The sequence below is a fragment of the Rhinolophus sinicus genome, chromosome 17 (assembly GCF_057876585.1).
Source record: "Rhinolophus sinicus isolate RSI-liver-muscle chromosome 17, RSI-T2T, whole genome shotgun sequence".
NCBI lineage: Eukaryota > Metazoa > Chordata > Mammalia > Chiroptera > Rhinolophidae > Rhinolophus > Rhinolophus sinicus.
The window spans coordinates 42,153,743-42,172,786 of NC_142517.1; the positions used below are offsets into that span (position 1 = coordinate 42,153,743).

The 19,044-nt window shown below is 33.9% G+C and overlaps 1 long non-coding RNA gene across 1 annotated transcript in view; it reads right to left on the minus strand.

Moving 5' to 3' along the window:
- The window catches only part of LOC141572251 (uncharacterized), a 389,629-nt gene extending 387,077 nt beyond the window's left edge, over nt 1-2,552 (minus strand). The window contains exon 1 of the long non-coding RNA XR_012497564.2: nt 2,456-2,552. This is a non-coding gene — a long non-coding RNA (uncharacterized LOC141572251). The remainder of the gene's footprint in view (nt 1-2,455) is intronic.
- Nucleotides 2,553-19,044: the final 16,492 nt, after the last annotated feature.

A 19,044-nucleotide genomic window follows, 5' to 3' on the forward strand; every position in this document is an offset into this window, starting at 1 on the left:
GCCATTTTCCCACCTCCACCCTCATTGTTGTGTCCAAGCACTAGAATGAAGTAAATATCTCATTTTTCCTTAAAATCATTTGGTTAAATCCAGTGTTAATCCAAGGACAAATAGTGACAGTGAAATGGATCTTCAGTGCCTCCAAGTCCCTATTTTCGCCATGCCCTCTTGGTACCCTGCACTTACACACACACACACACACACACACACACACACACACACACACCAGGTATCCTGTCTTTCCAGACCCATGCCCATGGAGGAATCATGCTAACCACTCCTAACCGGGGACCAAGTACCATGTCAAACTCCTCCTGCCCTTCCTGTCAATAAAACTTGCCAGTTTTTTATTCCATTCTTTCAGGATCAAGTTTATTTTCCAAAGGAGAAACTAAAATTAATCTAACCTATAATCATATGTATAAATGTGCAATAACCTTGCTTCTCTTCCCAGGAAAATGTATCTCTCACACAGCCCTCCTGAGACTATGCTTTAGTTTTAAACCATGATGCTAATGATGAACTCATTAGACTTCATGAAACATTTGCAAGAAAGATTTTGTGGTCAGAAAAGGACTCTCAATACCCTTCTAAGAAGTCTTTTTTATGTAAGTATCTCTTCTATGACAGATCTTATACAATCCACTGTCATAATATTTCAGTATTTTCCATCCTCTTTTTAAAAGACAGTCAAATTAGATCTCAAAAATAGACAATGCTAAAACATTTGTTTGTTAAAAGCAATTTTGAATTTGATCATTATTCAGAACTCCAAGTAGACAGTGAAATGTTAGTCACCTTTGCTTAATTTTCTATAGCACAATAATTTACTTTTATCCTTCTAATTGTATAGAATCTATTTTTTGAGAAACTGATTATTTAAAAATATATTCCACTAGATCCTATTTTTCAAGTTTTATTTTCCTAAGATAGTCTAAAAATGCCAAGCTTATTGGAATGTTCTGACCTTTGAAATTAATAACTAAGTTTTAAATAACTGATCAGTGGTCTAATATATAAAAGAATGTTCAATATAAAATTTATTCCCAATATTTGAGATAGAAATATACAAGTATTTTACTTTTCTTACCTAAAAAGTATGATCAAAACTGAAAAAAAAGTCTATCTTCACATCACCCTGTCAATTTAAGCTAAAAAATGCTCTTCATTCTTGATATGATATTTCTCAGCACCCAAGTGCATGTTATGCATATGAAAATTGGTTTCTTTGAAAATCTCATCTATTTTATAAAGTCACTTAAGAAGATTTTATGGGAATTTTCAGATGAATATAATCAACAGGAGAAAAATGGTATAAATATCACTCAGCAGTTGTTTTAGTGCATGAATATTCTAAAGGTCTTGACATTTATTTTCTTAGAAGGGTATTCACTTTCCCATTATATATTTATATCAAAAAAGAAGGTACAACATATACCTAGCAAAATGTTTTGTATTATTGAAAAGCAGGCTAATCTGCTGTTGGGATAATGCAGATAGGAAGTAAATCAACTTCACTGGGACTAAGGTTGTGGCCCTGAGTAAAGCCTGAGATAGAAGCTCCATCTGGAAACAGAGAGATGTTACAACATTATTATATGTAAGATTGTCTGCAGTATATTATGCTTCCTTTCCTTTTTACTCTCTCTCATCTCTCCCCAAAGAAATATAATGTGAAACAAATACCATTGTTGCTGTTACTTCCAGACTTCTAGAGTAAGAAGATTCTGAAGGGGGAAGAGGAGGGTTGAAAGGTTACTTTAGGTGTAGAAATTACTTTTATGAGGAGAAAGTATTGATACATTAATTTTACATCACCTAAGAATTAAAACGATAAATAAAATAGAGCATAACTAATTCAACCAACAATTAGAAATGAAAAGCCACAGACACTGCATAAGTTGGGAGTAAGGGATAGTGTAATGAGTATACAGAAAGTTTTCAGCCTCCAGATCCCAGAGTGCACTTCTTACTCCCGTACACTCCCCAAGTCATTTATTCAACAAATATTAACATAGATTTAGCTACAGTGTACCCGGTACCATGCAGGTATTGACTCTTAAATGACTCCTGACTGTTGGGGAAGACAAGAAATTACAATACATCATGCTATGAGCTTCTTGGTGGTGTGCACTCTGAAGGCCTGCATGCTAACACTTCTTCTGCCCTATGAGGAAAGGAAAGAGTATACAAAAATACTCTTGGAGGAAGTACTTAGTAAAATGCAGAATAATTTAGACAACTCGCTACTTCATTTGGATGTTAGAAATGTTGACCTGAATCAGATCACCTTGTTGAATAGAATGTATGCCTTGAAATATTTCTGGGTTCCTTGAAATTGAAGTTGGCCAAGACAGAAACTGATTTCTGTTCAGTGAACATAGTTTCCTTCAAATGACATCCCTGAAATTGCCAGAAGAAACCATGAAACTCGGGAATATAAACAGGGACTCACCATAGTCTGCACGTATCCACAAGAATTTTCACCAACTTTCAGGGGCTTGATGACATTTCACATGATCTTCAAAACTGATGAGCAATTGCAATGCCCCTGAAGATGACAAATTGGTATGAGTAGTATGCTGATATTGATAGATTTAAAATGTGAATATGTGCAAGGTGACCAGTGTCTGCATTTTCACAGAATTACTTTCTTACTAAAATTCAGCAATTTTTAAGTGTCCATTACTTAATTACCCAGCTGGCTCCAATAGAGGCATTGAAATTGTTCTGTAAAGGTGAAAATTATTCTGACCCCTAGCCAAACCTAACCAAATCAAAGACAATATTTGGAAATTTGCAATTGCAGCCGAGATCAAGAATCAGTGTGCAGTGGCTTTGAGGATGTGTCCACTAAATTCCAATATGTAAAATTTGGCTTATGGTTCTGTTTCCAGTTTGATATTTTGGCAGAACCTGCCAAAATTTGAAATGGTTTTCTTCTCTTGGTTCTCTATAACTTGATTACTTTAATTGGGACCAGATGATAATTTTAGTACTTGGGGCCAGATGATAATTTCAAGTAAACAAGAGATAGAGACTCGTCAAATAATTTCCCTATCAATTTTTTTCGAATCAAATGTAATGTCCATATATTATCTGAAATGTTTCTTCTGTCTTTCTGAAAGTGTGATTCTTGAACCACCAAAATGGCTGTCAAGTAAAAGCAAATATGAACTTTGATAAGGAGAAACTTTATCAAAGAGTTTTACAAAAGGGAGAATGCCCTTATCAAAAATCTGCAAGTGTCTAAAAATAAAACAGAAAAAGCCCTGTAAGGCAGAAGAGATAGGTTCTCTCAATGTTAATGTTTTCCAAACAATAGTACATCTCAACCAGGATATTGACATTGATACATCAAGATACAGGACAATTTCCATCACCACACGGATCTCTCTTATAATCATACTCACTTCTCTCCCATCCTTTCACCTACTTAACCCTGGCAACAACTAATATCTTCTTCATAGCCTTAATTTTGCCATTTCAAGAATATTACACAATGGAATCACAGAGTATGCAACTTTTTGAAATAGACTTTTTCTTTTTTATTTCACTCAGCAAAATTCTTTGGGAATTCATTAAAGTTGTTGCATGTATTGAGAGTTTGTTCATTTTTATTACTGAGTAGTATTCCTTGTGTGAATGTACCACTGTTTTAACAGTCATGGATTGAAGGGCAATTGGGTTGTTTCCAGTTTGGGGTTCATATGAATAAAGCTTCTACAAACTTTGTGAAAATCTTTCTGTGTGAACATAATTCTTTATTTCTCTAGAATAAATGACAGAAGTGCATAACTGGATTTTATGGAAATTACATGTTTAATATGAGGTGTGATCAAAAAATATGTTGAATGCTTAAAAAAAATTATTACAGTAAAAGATACATTGTCATTAATTCCTCTCAAAATACTCCCCCTCAGTTTGAACACACTTATCCCATCATTCTTGCTACTTTTTTTTTTTTTAATTAGGTTCCAGTGTACAAAACAATGCAATAGTTAAGACAATTTTGCCACTTTCTGAAACAGTTCTGGAAGTCGTCTTTTGTGAGTGTCTTTAGTTGTGGTGTTGGGCTACCTCAATATCTTGAATCCATTCAAAACATTTACCTTTCATGGTCATTTTGAATTTGGGGAAGAGCCAGAAGTTGCACGATGCCAGATCCAGTGAATAAGGTGGATGAGGACACACCGTGATGTCTTTATTTGACAGAAATTGCCATACCAGAAGTGACATGTGACATGGAGCCTTTCCATTGTCATCACAAAATACAGTGAATGCTGCTACCTAGTGCCATCCAATAGAAAGGCAGGGATCTTCAATATGGGAAACAGCATATCGAACCCTAGTAACAGTGTGTGAGAAGTTTCAACTTGTTCAGTGCAGTCAGTCAGGTGTGAGCTATGATTGAGAGAAGGTGTGTTTTAAAGTGTGTCATGAATCATGGATCACAAATAATGCATTAACATGAAATGAGCAATGGTTTCATCCTGCATCATGACAGTGCTCTGTGTGAGTATGTGTGTGTGTGTGTGTGTGTGTGTGTGTGTGTATAATTTATTGCAGTCTATAGTCATTATCATTTTACTAGTCATACCTAATATATAAACCTTATATCTTTTTAATTGTCTTACATGTTTCCTCTATATACATCTAGAACCGTATTAGTCAGTATTATGACTGCAACCCATTTAGAAATTATAGTAAATATGGATTGGCATTGCTTCTCGCTCACAGTAATTCCCCAGGAGCTGGGTCTATGACATCCTCCCTTTCTAGGAGAAACTATTTCACTCACACATTAATCATTGGGTCTGAAGGGTGTCCAATAACAATACTTTGAATCACCCACACCCTAGAGATGAGCATATGCCCCAGCTTGCACAAACAGCTTCTCTAGCCAATCCTGTGCCAGAAAAACTGAATATATATGCAATGTATGTCCACCCAAACAGAGTCATTTCTCTGAATTTTTTCCAAATGTTGCTGACCATAAAAGTTTCTCTTGTCTGGTAATCAAGATACACACAGCTGAGCCCAGAGCTTTCAGTGATCTATCCACTATCATATGTTGAAAAATGGTCAATGGAGGGAGAGCATTAAGGTAACACACAGAAAGACCAAAACTTGGAGAAAGAGAAGGACAAAACAAAAAAACCTTAGTGACATGAGGGTTCTGTTTCTAGTCATTTCAATTTATACTTCTGCAATTCCTGATTACATAAGCCTATAATATCTACTATCCCTTGTTTTACCCAAAAGGTTTCAGGATATATATATATATATATATATATATATATATATATATATATATATATATTAATAAGCAACAAGAACAGACCTTACTACCATAATCACAGCTTGCTGCCTCCCTCATCTGACAGGTTAGCTTTAAACTCATATTCCTTTCCACCTACCTTCATACCCATTTGAATTATAAACACATGAGATTTATCTTAGATAACATATTCATTTTTAAACATTCATGATCAGAAAAATTTCTCTAATACTCAAAAAAATGGTACCAATGTGGTTTGATATCCTATTTATAAATTGAAACAGTTGGCTTGTTCCTGGAATTATCATGCTAGAAGGTTGTAGTTATTTTCTTGGTTTGTTGGGTTCCCAGTTGTATTGTAATGATGTCAATTTATATGATTTCCCTAAAGGGTGTCTTCTATGCTATTTATGCATTCTAAACTGAAAGAAGAAAAAGTCAGAGAAACGAAAGTGTAATACTTCATGTGACTTTCTAGAATATGCTTAGCATCCCAATTTTTTACATTAGCCTTTTTCTCTTCAGTTCCATTTATAGTATTCCAAAACTGCTGAGAAATTATCCCCTCAAAGAAAATAAGTTCATATCCTTAATAGCTGTGCTCAGATAAGGATACTAATCTCTGCCTTACAGAATTATTCTAAAGATAAAATGAGTTGTCTTGTCTTTCCAGTTACCCTGAAAAGCTCCTTGAATAAGGAGTCTGTCTTCTTTTCCCCTTGTACTGTGCAGGCAGAGCATTTTCTTCTACTGAAAGGCCCACAAAATTTTGATTGATCAATTAAAAGTATAGTATAGGTTTCTTCCTATTCTGAGCATTTTAATCCCAAAGCTATTTAGGGGATAAAGCAAGGTAGAGTCTATAGTGGGGAAGAAACTAGTTGTGTCAATGGTCCAGAATAGGGTGTCAGAGTCTAAGTAGAATGATTAACCTGTCACTGTAGAGGGGACAGCATGGCTAGAGGGGTCAGAGTTCAAACAATGTCATAATCCAAGTAGGGTAAGCAGTGATCCCATGCAACTGGGAATGTGAGTATCCCGGAATGGCGGATTAGAGCCTAAGCAGAGAGAGTATAGCATCCTCGCAAGTGAGAAAGTAAAAGCAGGGATGGGAGATTGAATACACATAAGGTGATCAATTAAATAAAAGAATCAGAGCTCCTTGAACAAATGGCTTATTCTAGGTTGGGGGCAGAAGAGAAAGTACAAGATGAGCCTGAAACACATTTTAATTTTTAGAAAGTAAAGCAGTAAAGTATTTTTAGAAAGTAATTTTTAGAAAGTAAAGAAGTAAAGAACAAAAAAAAGGGGAAACAAGAATTCATATGTTATGAAAAACAAGTGAATAAATTAAAAGATTGAAAAGGAAGCGATATTTTCATAGATTCAGAGTAACCCCCTAAATAATACTGATTGGTTTCCAAAATAAAAAGAGTAACTAAAATTGAGTCATCATCATCAATAAGTGATCCAAGTGAACATCATCAGTAATAGGACAAATTAAAACAGTGCACTAGCAGATAGGATACAATGAGAGAAACACAGCACCATTTCTGTAACACTCCTGCCAAAGATGAATAGCCTGAATCCAAATATGTGGGAACATCAGACAACTGCAAATTGAGGGCTATTTCACAAAACAACTAGACTTTAATCCTTCAAAATGTCAAGATTATGAAATCAAGGAAAGATTGAGGAACTGTTGCCGATTGAAGAAGACTAACAACTAAATGCAGTAAGTGATTCTGAACTTGATTCCTTTGTCAATTATAAATTACATTATTAGGAAAATTGGCAAAATTGGAATAGGACCTGAATATTAGATGGTAAAATATATCAATGTTAACTTTCTGATTTTGATGATGTCTTTGTTTGTGGAACAAAATATTATACACAGCTTCTAGATACTAAGTACTGGAGTATTACTGGGCAATAGGTTGGCAAGTTAATCTCAAATGAGTCAGAAAAAAAGCATATTCTTTGTCGTGTACATCCAACTTTTCTGTATGTTTATTTGTCACAAAATTAACAAAAATACTACATATATGGACAAAAAAGGGGCCACATACTAAACCTGACAAACTCAGGGCAAGCCAATAAGGCAGTCCCTACAAATTCAGAGACTGAAATTAACCACAGAGGATGATCTGAACATAAAATCCCTAACTAAAAGTGGGTCATGGCAGGTAGTCACATCTAGCCTGTAGCTTCCTTGACAAAGGACAATCTTTATGTTAAGAGAGCGTGGCTATTTTTTTTTTTTTTTTAATCTAAGATACCATACCCTTGTAACATCAGAGTAATCCCTTGTTCAACACAACCCACTGCACCAGAACAACAGAATACTGAATCCCTCATTGTCATCTTGTTACCCGAATACCATCTCTATGTGTTGTAAATGCTATTTATTAACTGTCCTGTACCCACCAATGAAAAAGAAGTATGTGTCTCTCCATTTTACATTTTATCCAAGCCCAGAGATTTCCCTACTTTACTTTCTATCCCCCTCCCTTAATCTACCATCAATGGTAGATTATGGTAAATGGTAAATTTCATCTAACCCTGCTTATATCTCCTCCTTTGAATTCTAATGTATAAAATAAGCTGCAAAACTGCCATTATCCAGAGCATTTTCTTAATCCATTGAGATTTTGAGTTTATTTGAGCAAATTGTCATCAGTTTGGCAGTCAGAGAGAAAACAAAACATTCTACCAACAAGTACTGGGAAACAAAAGAAAGACCTCTTCCTATCAAGCTGTTGCAGAAGCCACTCCTATAGATGTCTAGGAAGAGAAATAATAAATCAGCAATTGCCATGAATAACCAAGGAAACAAGACAGCTCAGAAAGAAAGTGAAAAGTCTCCACAAAAGGAACTTAAAGATATGGAAATATGTGACTGAAATGACAGAGAATTCAAGATTGCAGTTCTGAAAAACCTCAACGAGAGGCAAGAAAACACAGACAGGCAGTTTGATGAACTCAGAAACACAATCAAAGAAAAACATGAGCATTTTACGAAAGAGATTGAAATTTTTAAAAAGTACCAAATAGAATTTCTGGAGACTAAGAACTCAATAGAAGAAATTAAGAAAGAACTAGCAAACTTAGGTAGTAGAGTTGACCAGATGGAGGAAAGAATCAGTGACATCGAAGATAGAAACATGGAAAATACACATATGGAAGAAGAAAGAGACTTGAGACTTCAAAGAAATGAAAGAACTCTACAAGAACTTTCTGACTCCATCAGAAAGAGCAATATAAGAATAATGGGCATACCAGAAGGAGAAGAAAGAGAGAAGGGAACAGAGAATATATTCAAACTAATTGTTGATGAGAACCTTCCAAACTTGTGGACAGAACTGGATACTCGAATCATCCAAAAAGCAAATAGAACACCTAATTACCTCAATCCCAGCAGGCCATATCCAAGGCACATTGTATTGAAGCTGTCTAAAATCAATGACAAAGAAAGAATCCTCAAGGCAGCCAGGGAAAAGAAGACCGTAACCTACAAAGGAAAACCCATTAGATTATCATCATATTTTTCAGCAGAAACTCTACAAGCCAGGAGGGAGTGGAACCAAATATTCAAACTATTAAAAGAGAGAAATTATGAGCCAAGAGTAATATATCCAGCAAAGATATCCTTTATATATGAAGGAGGAATAAAGACCTTTCCAGACATACAGAAGCTGAAGCAATTTTCTAATACACGACCTGCACTACAAGACATATTAAAGGAGGCTATTCGACAACCATCGACAGGAACAATTTGTGGCAACCAAAACATAGAAAGGGGGAGAGTAAAAGACAACCACAAAAGACCCTGAATAGCCAAAACAATCTTAAGAAAATAGAACAATACTGTAGGTATCACATTCCCTGACTTTAGCTTGTACTACAGGGCTACAATAATCAAAACAGCATGGTATTGGCAGAAAAACAGACACATAGACCAATGGGATAATATTGAGAACCCAGAAATAAAACCACATAAATAGAGACGGATAATTATTGACAAAGAAGCATAAAAAACATACCATGTTTGTATGTTTGTTTTGACAAAAAACATACAATGGAGAAAAGACAGTCTCTTCAATAAATGGTGCTGGGAGAACTGGATAGCCACATGTAAAAGAATGAAACTGGACTGCTATCTGTCACCATGTACCAAAATTAATTCAAAATGGATCAAAGACTTAAGCATAAGACCTGACACAATAAACTGCATAGAAGAAAACAAAGGTACTAAACTTACGGACCTTGGGTTCAAAGAGCATTTTATGAATTTGACTCCAAAGGCAAGGGAAGTAAAAGGTAAAATAAATGAATGGGACTATATAAAACTTAAAAGCTTCTGCACAGCAAAAGAAACCATCGACAAAATAAAGAGGCAACCAACTGAATGGGAGAAGATTTTTGCAAACATAGCCTCCAATAAGGGGCTAATATCCAAAATGTACAAGGAATTCATGAAACTCAACAACAACAAAACAAACAACCCAATTGAAAAATGGGCAGAAGACTTGAAGAGACATTTCTCCAAAGAGGACATACAAATGGCAAATAGACATATGAAAAAATGCTCAACATCACTAATCATCAGAGAAATGCAAATAAAAACCACAATGAGACATTACCTCACCCCAGTCAGAATGGCTGTCATCAACAAGACAAATAGTAACAAGTGTTGGAGAGGCTGTGGAGAAAAAGGAACCCTCATACACTGTTGGTGGAAATGCAGACCGGTGCAGCCGTTATGGAAGGCAGTGTGCAGGTTCCTCAAAAAATTACGAATAGAATTGCCATATGACCCAGCAATCCCTCTCCTGGGTATCTACCCAAAAAATCTGAAAACATTTATACATAAAGACACGTGTGCTCCAATGTTCATTGCAGCTTTGTTTATGGTGGCCAAGACATGGAAACAACCAAACTGTCCTTTGATAGATGAATGGATAAAGAAGTTGTGATATATATACACAATGGAATACTATTCGGCGGTAAGAAAAGATGATATAGGAACATTTGTGACAACATGGATGGATCTTGAGACTATAATGCTAAGCGAAATAAGTCAGACAGAAAAAGCAGAGAACCATATGATTTCACTGATATGTGGTATATAAACCAAAAACCACAAAAGAAAAAGACAAACAAATGAGAAACAAAAACTCATAGACACAGACAATAGTTTAGTAGTTACCAGAGAGTAAGGGGTGTGGAGGGATGCTGGTGGGAGATGAGGGTAAGGGGGATCAAATATATGGTGATGGAAGGAGAACTGACTCTGGGTGGTGAACACACAATGGGATTTATAGATGATGTGGTACAGAATTGTACACCTGAAATCTATGTAATTTTACTGTCAATTGTCACCCCAATAAATTAAAAAATATTAATAATACCAAAAACACTATAATACAAATACTATTTATTTCATGTGCTGTTTACACAGTTAGTCACCATGCTTCTAGACAGACATGAAATGTATCTCTTCAAAAGAAAAGTGAAACAACCACTATAAAATAAAAATATACAAACAACCTATTTGTGTCAAGTAATTGTGTTATATCACTGTGTAAGATGCATAAGTGATTTGGCTCTACTTTTCACTTTCCCTCCTTTGCTGTGTCATTAGGTAAGAAAAGTTATTTCAATTTCCTTTACACACCACATTGTAATTGTGAGTTTTTGTGTATCATCCACACTGTGAGCACCTCAAGGACAGCACCTTTGTTTTATTTAGCTTTGCACTTCTTCCAAACAACCATAATAATTATTTACAAAAGCTATGTTCATGGATTTGCAGATTGCCAAGAACTATTCCATTATATAAATATACCACAAATAATTTTTTTAAGATAACAAAACAAAACAAACAAATAAATAAACAAAAAAACCACAATTTATCCATTCTTCAGTTGTTGAGCATTTGGGTGGCTTCTAACTTTTAGCATTATGAATAAAACTGTCAGGAATATTCTCGTACACACCTTCTTTTGTACATATGCACTCCTTTTTATTAAATGTATGACTAGAAATGGAATTGCTTAATCATAGGGTAATTGTATTTGGATTTGGTAAAAACCATTTAAGAATATTCTAAAGTGATTTTACCAATGTACATTCCTACTAGAATATATCAGGTATAATGTATAACGTATAAATATATAATGTTTTTGCCAGCACTTGATATTATCAAGTTATTTAAAATGGGCCATTATCTTGAGAGTGCACTAATATTGCATAAGGATTTTAATTTGCATTTTACTGATGATTGACAAGGTTGAGTACCTTTTTATATGCGAAGTGTCCATTTGAATGTCCTTGTTTTGAACAGTTTATTCAAGAACTTTTTGCTCACTTTTGTTTATTAGGGGTTTTTTTTAACTTTTAAATTGATTTGTAGAAACTCTTTATATATTCCGTATAGAAATCCTTTCTGAATTTAATATTGCCAAAATCCTCTCTCAGTACGTGGTTTGCTTTTTCACTTTCATAATGATGTCTTTTAATAAACATATTTTTTTCTTTTAGTTAAGTCCAATTTATCTATTCTTTTCCTCTTATGGTTGGTTAGTACTTTTTGTGTCCCATTTAAGACAGTTATGCCTACTTGAGAGCTTGAAAGACAGTCTCTTTTTTAATAGAAGCTTTATTATTTACTTTAAATATTGACATGCGCAATCCACTTGTGCTTGAGTTTTGTATGGATTTAGTAGAAGTTAAGGTTCACTTGTTTCCATATGGATATTCAATTAAGTCAGCATTGTTTACTAAAAAAAATTTCCCAACTAAACAGCAGTAGCATGTATGTCAGCAGTATTGTATGTCAAGTGAATATGTATATGAAATGTCTGCTCCATTTTATTTTCACTTCCTTGCACCAATAGCACAGTATCTTAATTTCATTCTTATATGATGTCTCAAAAATTTACCAATATAAATCCTTTTATGTGTTCTTTAAGATTGTTTGGCCATTCTGCATCCTTTAAATTTCTATATAAATTGTTGCATCTACTTGTTAATTTTTATACACACACATATAACTACCGGAATTTTCCCTGGGATTGCATGAAGTCTACAGCTTAGTTTGGGATGCACTAACACTTGTATAATACTGAGTCACTCAAACTACAGCATGGTAAAGCTCTACATTTATTTAAGGATTCATTAGTTTGTTTCAACAATGTTTTGTAGCTTTCAATGTACAAGTCTTGCATATCCTTAATAAGATGGTTTTGATACTATTATAAATAATATATTTTGTTTTGTAATTTGTATATTGAAATATTATTTACTTTTGTCTGTAGACTTTGTATCCTTTGTATATTAATCTTGTATATTTGTGTATATAGATCTTGGATTCTTTTGTATTGACCTTGCTGATTCACTTAATAATTCAAACAGTTCTTTGTAGAGTCTTTTGAAGTTTCTGTTTAAACAACATGTTATTTGCAAATAATAACAGTTTTACTTTATTTCCTTCAAAATTTTATGTCTCATATATTTTCTTGCCTTATTATCCTGGTTAAGACTCACAAAAAGTCCAAAGTAGCAAAGTCATAGGATAAAATATTCTTGCTACTATGAAGTAAACAGTCCATATTTAACATGTAACATTCTTGTTATAAGGAGCAAGAAGAGAGGAAGAGCTCCCAGTTAATTTCCTATTTCTTCAGTTCTGGCTAGTTATGATGGTGGTTTTGACTAGGGAGGTTGCTGTATAGGTGGTTAAAAATATTCACACTGTAAATATATTTAGAATGTAAAATCAATAAGAGTTTCTGATATGAAATATGATCATAAGAGGAACCCAGGAGGACTTCAGCTTGTGGTGTTGTTTAATTGATCAAAGGAGCTGCAGCTCATTAAGATGAGAAGCCTGTGAGAAAATCAAGTTATAGGGTGAAGATCAGAAATTGCATATTCATTTTTTAATGTATTAATTTGGAGTTAGCTATTTTCTAAGTAAATAGGTTTGGTTGGTATTATAGTTAGATATAGCACTCAAGTTCAGGAAGGTTTTTCAGTTCTTTAGACGTATATTTGGAAGTCATCAGTATTTAAATGATATTTAGAACTACAGAGTACTTGAAATAAATGTAATCAAAGTAGAGGAAAAATCTAGACTTAACTGTGGGACACTCCAACATTTATAAAATAAAAGGATTAAAGAAATATAACAAAGAATAATGAAAAGGAACAGCCACTAACGTAAGACAAAAACCATGAGAGTACGTTTCTCCAAGTAGCCAACAGAATAAAGTGCTTGAAAGGCAAAAGGAATGATCAACTATGTCAAATGCTCTTCTTCTAAAGTGAGGATTGAGAATTAACTATTGGATTTAACTACATGGAGGTCATTAAATAATGAGAATTATAATTCAGGTTGGTGAATCTCACACAAAATGTGGTTCTACTTAATGACAGAGACCATCTACTCAGTACCATATTACTAGACCATATTAGTCAGTACCAATGAATTCAGAGTCATCTGTCAACATGAGTAGTCTTTTTTAGACTATAAGAAATTATAAGTGGTTAAATCAGTAAAAGTTTCAAAATGATAGCTATATTTTCTTTTCCGTTATTATCTTCAAGTTTGGGCAAAGTTTATCTTAATTCCCCTGTCTTTTCTGTCTGCATTTTTCCTACCTTTGATTTTCTCTCCTCTACCCAAAGCAACAAACACTCTAATGATTAAATGCAATTGCCTCATGCCTTATTCACTCTGAAATGTAAAGAGCATTTACAATTTAAAAGATAGTCACTGGTTGAAAATATTTTTGATACATAGGAGTTCATCACTAATGGTGGAATTTAAACATTATCTTAATTGATTTTGTGGGCTTTTCATATTATGCCACTTAGCAACCAATGGTTGAAATAAATGCAAACATTCATGAAGAACTGAGGCATAAACTGCCAATATTCTAATACAATTATACATATTTTAGAACTGAAAAGGAGTGTTCTTGTTCTAAAAGGTGTCAAAGACTGGATTTAATTCCCACAGAAAAGAAAGATTAGTCTTGTTCTGTCCTACAGTAACAGGATTTTACAAGTTTATTTTGACTCTGGAATGCTTATATTATTTCCACATTTATTTCCAATTACAAGCCTACATATAGAATTGGACTTATTATTTAGGATTCTTATTAGAATTATTACCTTAGATTAAGGCATGCCTATTTTTAAATGGCCATGTGTTCCACATTTGTTAATATAATACTCAAATACTTATCAGCCATCCAAGTATTTGATAAATATCAAATACTTATCAGCACAGCCATCAATTCTTGGTAATGATTTATATAGAATGTGCACATTACCCTCAAATGCTCTCTTTTTAAAAATTTGCTGATGAAAACGTGAAGGCCGGTAGAATTTAGCTCAATACATTTTTTTCTTCTTTATATCTATGTCTTCCCTCCTAACCTACTACCAAAACCTGATATAGTTTATTTTAACACTAATAACCTAATTAAATCAAAATAACTTTTAAAGTTTAGTCAAAGAGGTAGTTTTGGATGCATGATGGAGAGAATTGACCCGAAACATGTGAAGATCAAATTTATGTGCTTGAAATAATATAAGGAATCTCATTCCCCATCTCAGAGTGGATTAATAATTAGTAAGACTATGGTATAAATAAACAGATGCAATATTTTTTTCTGCTATTAACTACAGCTCCTGGTCAGACCTTGAGAAAGGAAACATTTAGAGTATTTTTTAAGAAATCCTATTTTTTTCTACACATTTTACAAAGACCTAATAGATTACCTATTGTTTAAGACCCTTGAGTATTATGTTTACTTTCAAGAAGGATACAGTTCAATAAGAAATCAAGCTAAATTTACTACAGCTAAGCTAGAGATAAAACACGTCCAAGTTAGTTCATGAAATACTTCCTAATCTTCATTCAGATTCCCTGAAAATATGTTTCCATTAACTCAAACTAGGGTAACAGTATAAAGATTCTTTTAATTCAGATTTGTATCACTTAGCTATAAATGTAGGATCCTTTGAATTATTTTTCTAAAAAAATTGTATAAAGCAAATAAAAAAGGAAAAAAGTTCTATTAAATGTAGAGGAGATGTTCAATTTATTTATCTTCTAAAATAAGATTTTTTTTTTAAGTTTTCAGTTCAAGGATTGCATACTCTCCTAAAATACTATTTAAAAGTTCCACTGTTCCTTGCAGATTTATTTACAGTGGCCAAGACATGGAAACAACCAAAGTGTCTTTCAATAGATGATTTGATAAGGAAGATGTGATATATATACACAATGGAATACTATTCTGCCTTAAGAAAAGATGAAATAGTGCCATTTGAGACAGCATGGATGGATCTTGAGATTATAATGCTAAGCGAAATAAGTCAGACAGAAAAAGTCAAGAACCATATGATTTCTCTGATATGTGGGTTATAAAACTGAAAGCAACAAAGGAAAAAGGTAAACAAACAAACAAAAACACTCATAGACATAGACAATAGCTCATTGGTTACCAGAAGGGAAGGTGGACAGGGGAGTTATAGATGAGGGTAAATGGGATCAAATATATGGTGATGGAAAGAGAACAGACTCTGGGTAGTGAACACACAGTGTGATATATAGATGATGTATTACAAAATTGTACACTTGAAACCTATGTAACTTTACTAACTATTGTTGCCCAATAAACTTTAATTTAAAAAATTATATATATATATATATATATATGTGAGATTTTTGTAAATAGACTCAGGAAAGGATGTTCAGAGTCTATACTTTTTTGAATAATTTAATTGACTTTCCACAGAAAGGAAACAGGCAACATTTAGTGTGAAGTCAATTATAACTTAATTTTCCAAACTCCCTTTGGGATAGCAACTTCCAGCAAATTGCTATTGTAGGTCAAACTCAGAAATCTAGGTCCTAATCTTATAATTTTAAAAACTACCAGCTATTTATTTTGAATACTTGAGCAATTGCATTGGAAATTGCTAAAAAGATCAATATAAAACACTTTTTGAAAGTGTTATGCTTAATATCAACTAAGTCAATTTTTAGACAATTATAATTGATTACATATTTGGAAGAGGTAACAGTAGAGCTTAATTACTCATCCTAGAACTGTGAGATGCAAAGGATTAGGGCCTATAAAGGAAGATGGTGAAATCACTTAAAATTTTTATGTAATCTTCAATTCCCTATGAGGAAAAGAAAGTAAACAAAACTTGTTACAGTGTGAAATGAAGGAGACACTTGTTTCGGTCTTTGCTGTGAGCAGAAAGCAAAAAGAAACCGTTTCTCCCATGAATTCCTAACTGCAATGCATTTAGCTTTGGACGTTCCTTTCTACATCCCCAAGTGATTCACAAAACCTCAAGAGAAAGATTTGATTTGGAGTAATCCCTGATTGGTCACCAATCATATGGTTAGAAGCAACATTAGAATCTCTTTGGAGAAACACACTTATAAACAGGCCTCAGAAATGCCCACAGCATAAAGTTTCAAGTCCCATGAGCCTACAATCACAGAATATACAAGGAAACAAGCCACCAAGAAAAAGAATCAGTAAGAATAACTAAATCAGATATGCAAAATCAGACTTGCAAAAATTTCATGTATTTTATCAGCTGCAGAATATAAGATTTATATGTTTAAACAAATAAAAGATGATTTAAATATGTAACTATGGGGCAAGAGACTATAAAAATTGACCAAGTGTGTTTAAAAGATAATAAAATGAAAAGCTTAGAAATAGAAATATACTAATTGAAGTTGAAATCCAACAGATATTTTCTTTTAGATAGCAAATTTGAGGAGCCAAAGAGAACATTAGTGAAAGGAAATACGTAATAAAGAAATTACTTATAAAGGAGTACACTAATATGAAGAGGAAGAAAACAACAGGAAATAGATCTTAGGAGACATGGAGAAAAAAAGAGAGATGTTGAAACATTCATCTAGTTGGGTATTCAAAAATAGAAAAACATAAGGCAAGGCAAACATTTAAAATTCCATAATTGCTGCAATTGCCAATCATCACATTCTGAAATTCCAAAAAGTCTCCATCATTATAAATAAAAGGACCGATAACAAGGCACAAAATACAGAAATTTCTGAACACTAAAATAATAAGATGTCTTAAACACATCCAGAGAGAGAAAAAAAGAATAGATCATTTCACAAAGATTCACTCTTACCTCCACGGAGGCAGTGCACTTCCCTGCTATATGGAAGCTAAGATTCTCTGTGTCTTCCTGTGGTCTCACCGTAGGCAGAATATTTTATTTTTGGCCCAGTCTTATCATTTGTTTTGTCCCAGGGGTATCAGCAGACGTGTCTCCAGATAGAAACTTAAAATATAATTGAATAGTTGAGCATGAGTGCTCACACTGCTGCCTTTTCCCAGGTACAGGACATGTTCTGATTAGCCCACTTACAAGGAGAAGGAGAGACAGCCCACATATACAACACACCTTGGACCAAGCCTAGTCAATCACAGATGTTATCAGCAGGATCCCCAGATAACCCCACAACCACAAAAATCCATGATTGTTTTGAAGTCACTAACTTTTGTAGTGGTTTTGATACATTATTGAGGTAAAAGCTAAGCACTATATACACATTAATGAGACATGGGTTGCTTCCATAACAAAAACTCAAAATATGTGGCAATTGATTTGGGACCTGGTAACAACCAACAAAGCAACTATTGTAAGAGGCTAGAGAAATGGTAATAACTGTGGTGAGAAGCTAAAAAGGTGACAACCTATATTATGTAGTAGAATAACATTTAGTAAAAGCATCTCATGAGATTAGGTGAAAGGTAGAGTATGTATATAATAAACTTATTGAGTTGGAGAAGAAAACCTCAGACAAGATTACAAAGCATGAACTGTTAAATTTTTGTTTGCTCTGTTTAGTTGTTTGTTTTGTTTTGTTTTTGTTTTTTGTGTTTTTTTTTTGTCAATCCAGATGAATTTGATAAGAAATCACAGGCCAGAAATGTGTTAAGGAAAACAACCAGTTTGTAGGCAAAATTTAGTAGCCATATATAAAGTCAATTTATTTCAAGGTTGAAAGATGAAGTTATTTTCTATCAAATCAAAGATATGACTTTTATACTATGACCCTATGGAAAGGACCAAATCCAGGACTGTGCCAGTAAAATAGAGCCTCAAGTTAAAGACGAAGAATGGGGCTGTAATACCCTGTGTCCTTTATAACCTCTTAAGCTTGTCATGAGTCTTAGCTTGGTGGGTGCTCAAAATGTCATTCATGAAATTACTATGTCATTAGTGGCCTTATCTTTACTGGGCTGCTGAGTTTGCTGTTAACTTTCACAAAAGACATGGGAGTAGTATTAGTTTCCTAGGGTTGCCATAACAAATTACCACAGGTTCGGTAGCCTGAAACAACAAAAATCCATTCTCTCACAGTTCTGAATGTGAGAAGTATAAAATCAAGGTGCTGGCAGGGGCCATGCTCCCTTTGAAGGCTCTAAAGAAGAATCCTTCCTTGTTTCTTTCTAGCTTGTGGCGGCTTCTATCCTTGTCATTCCTTAGCTGTCACTCAAAAGCACAGAACTGATGAACAGCTAGGTGTGCGCACTTGGCTTTTCTAGATCATAAAGCTCATTCAGGGGATTGATGAGAGGTGATATTAGGGAATGGAGGGCCTTACTTGCCAAATGAGCAGTGTGAACTTTCACTTTTAAACAATGGAGAGTCATAGAATGATTTTAAGCAGAAGAATGTGA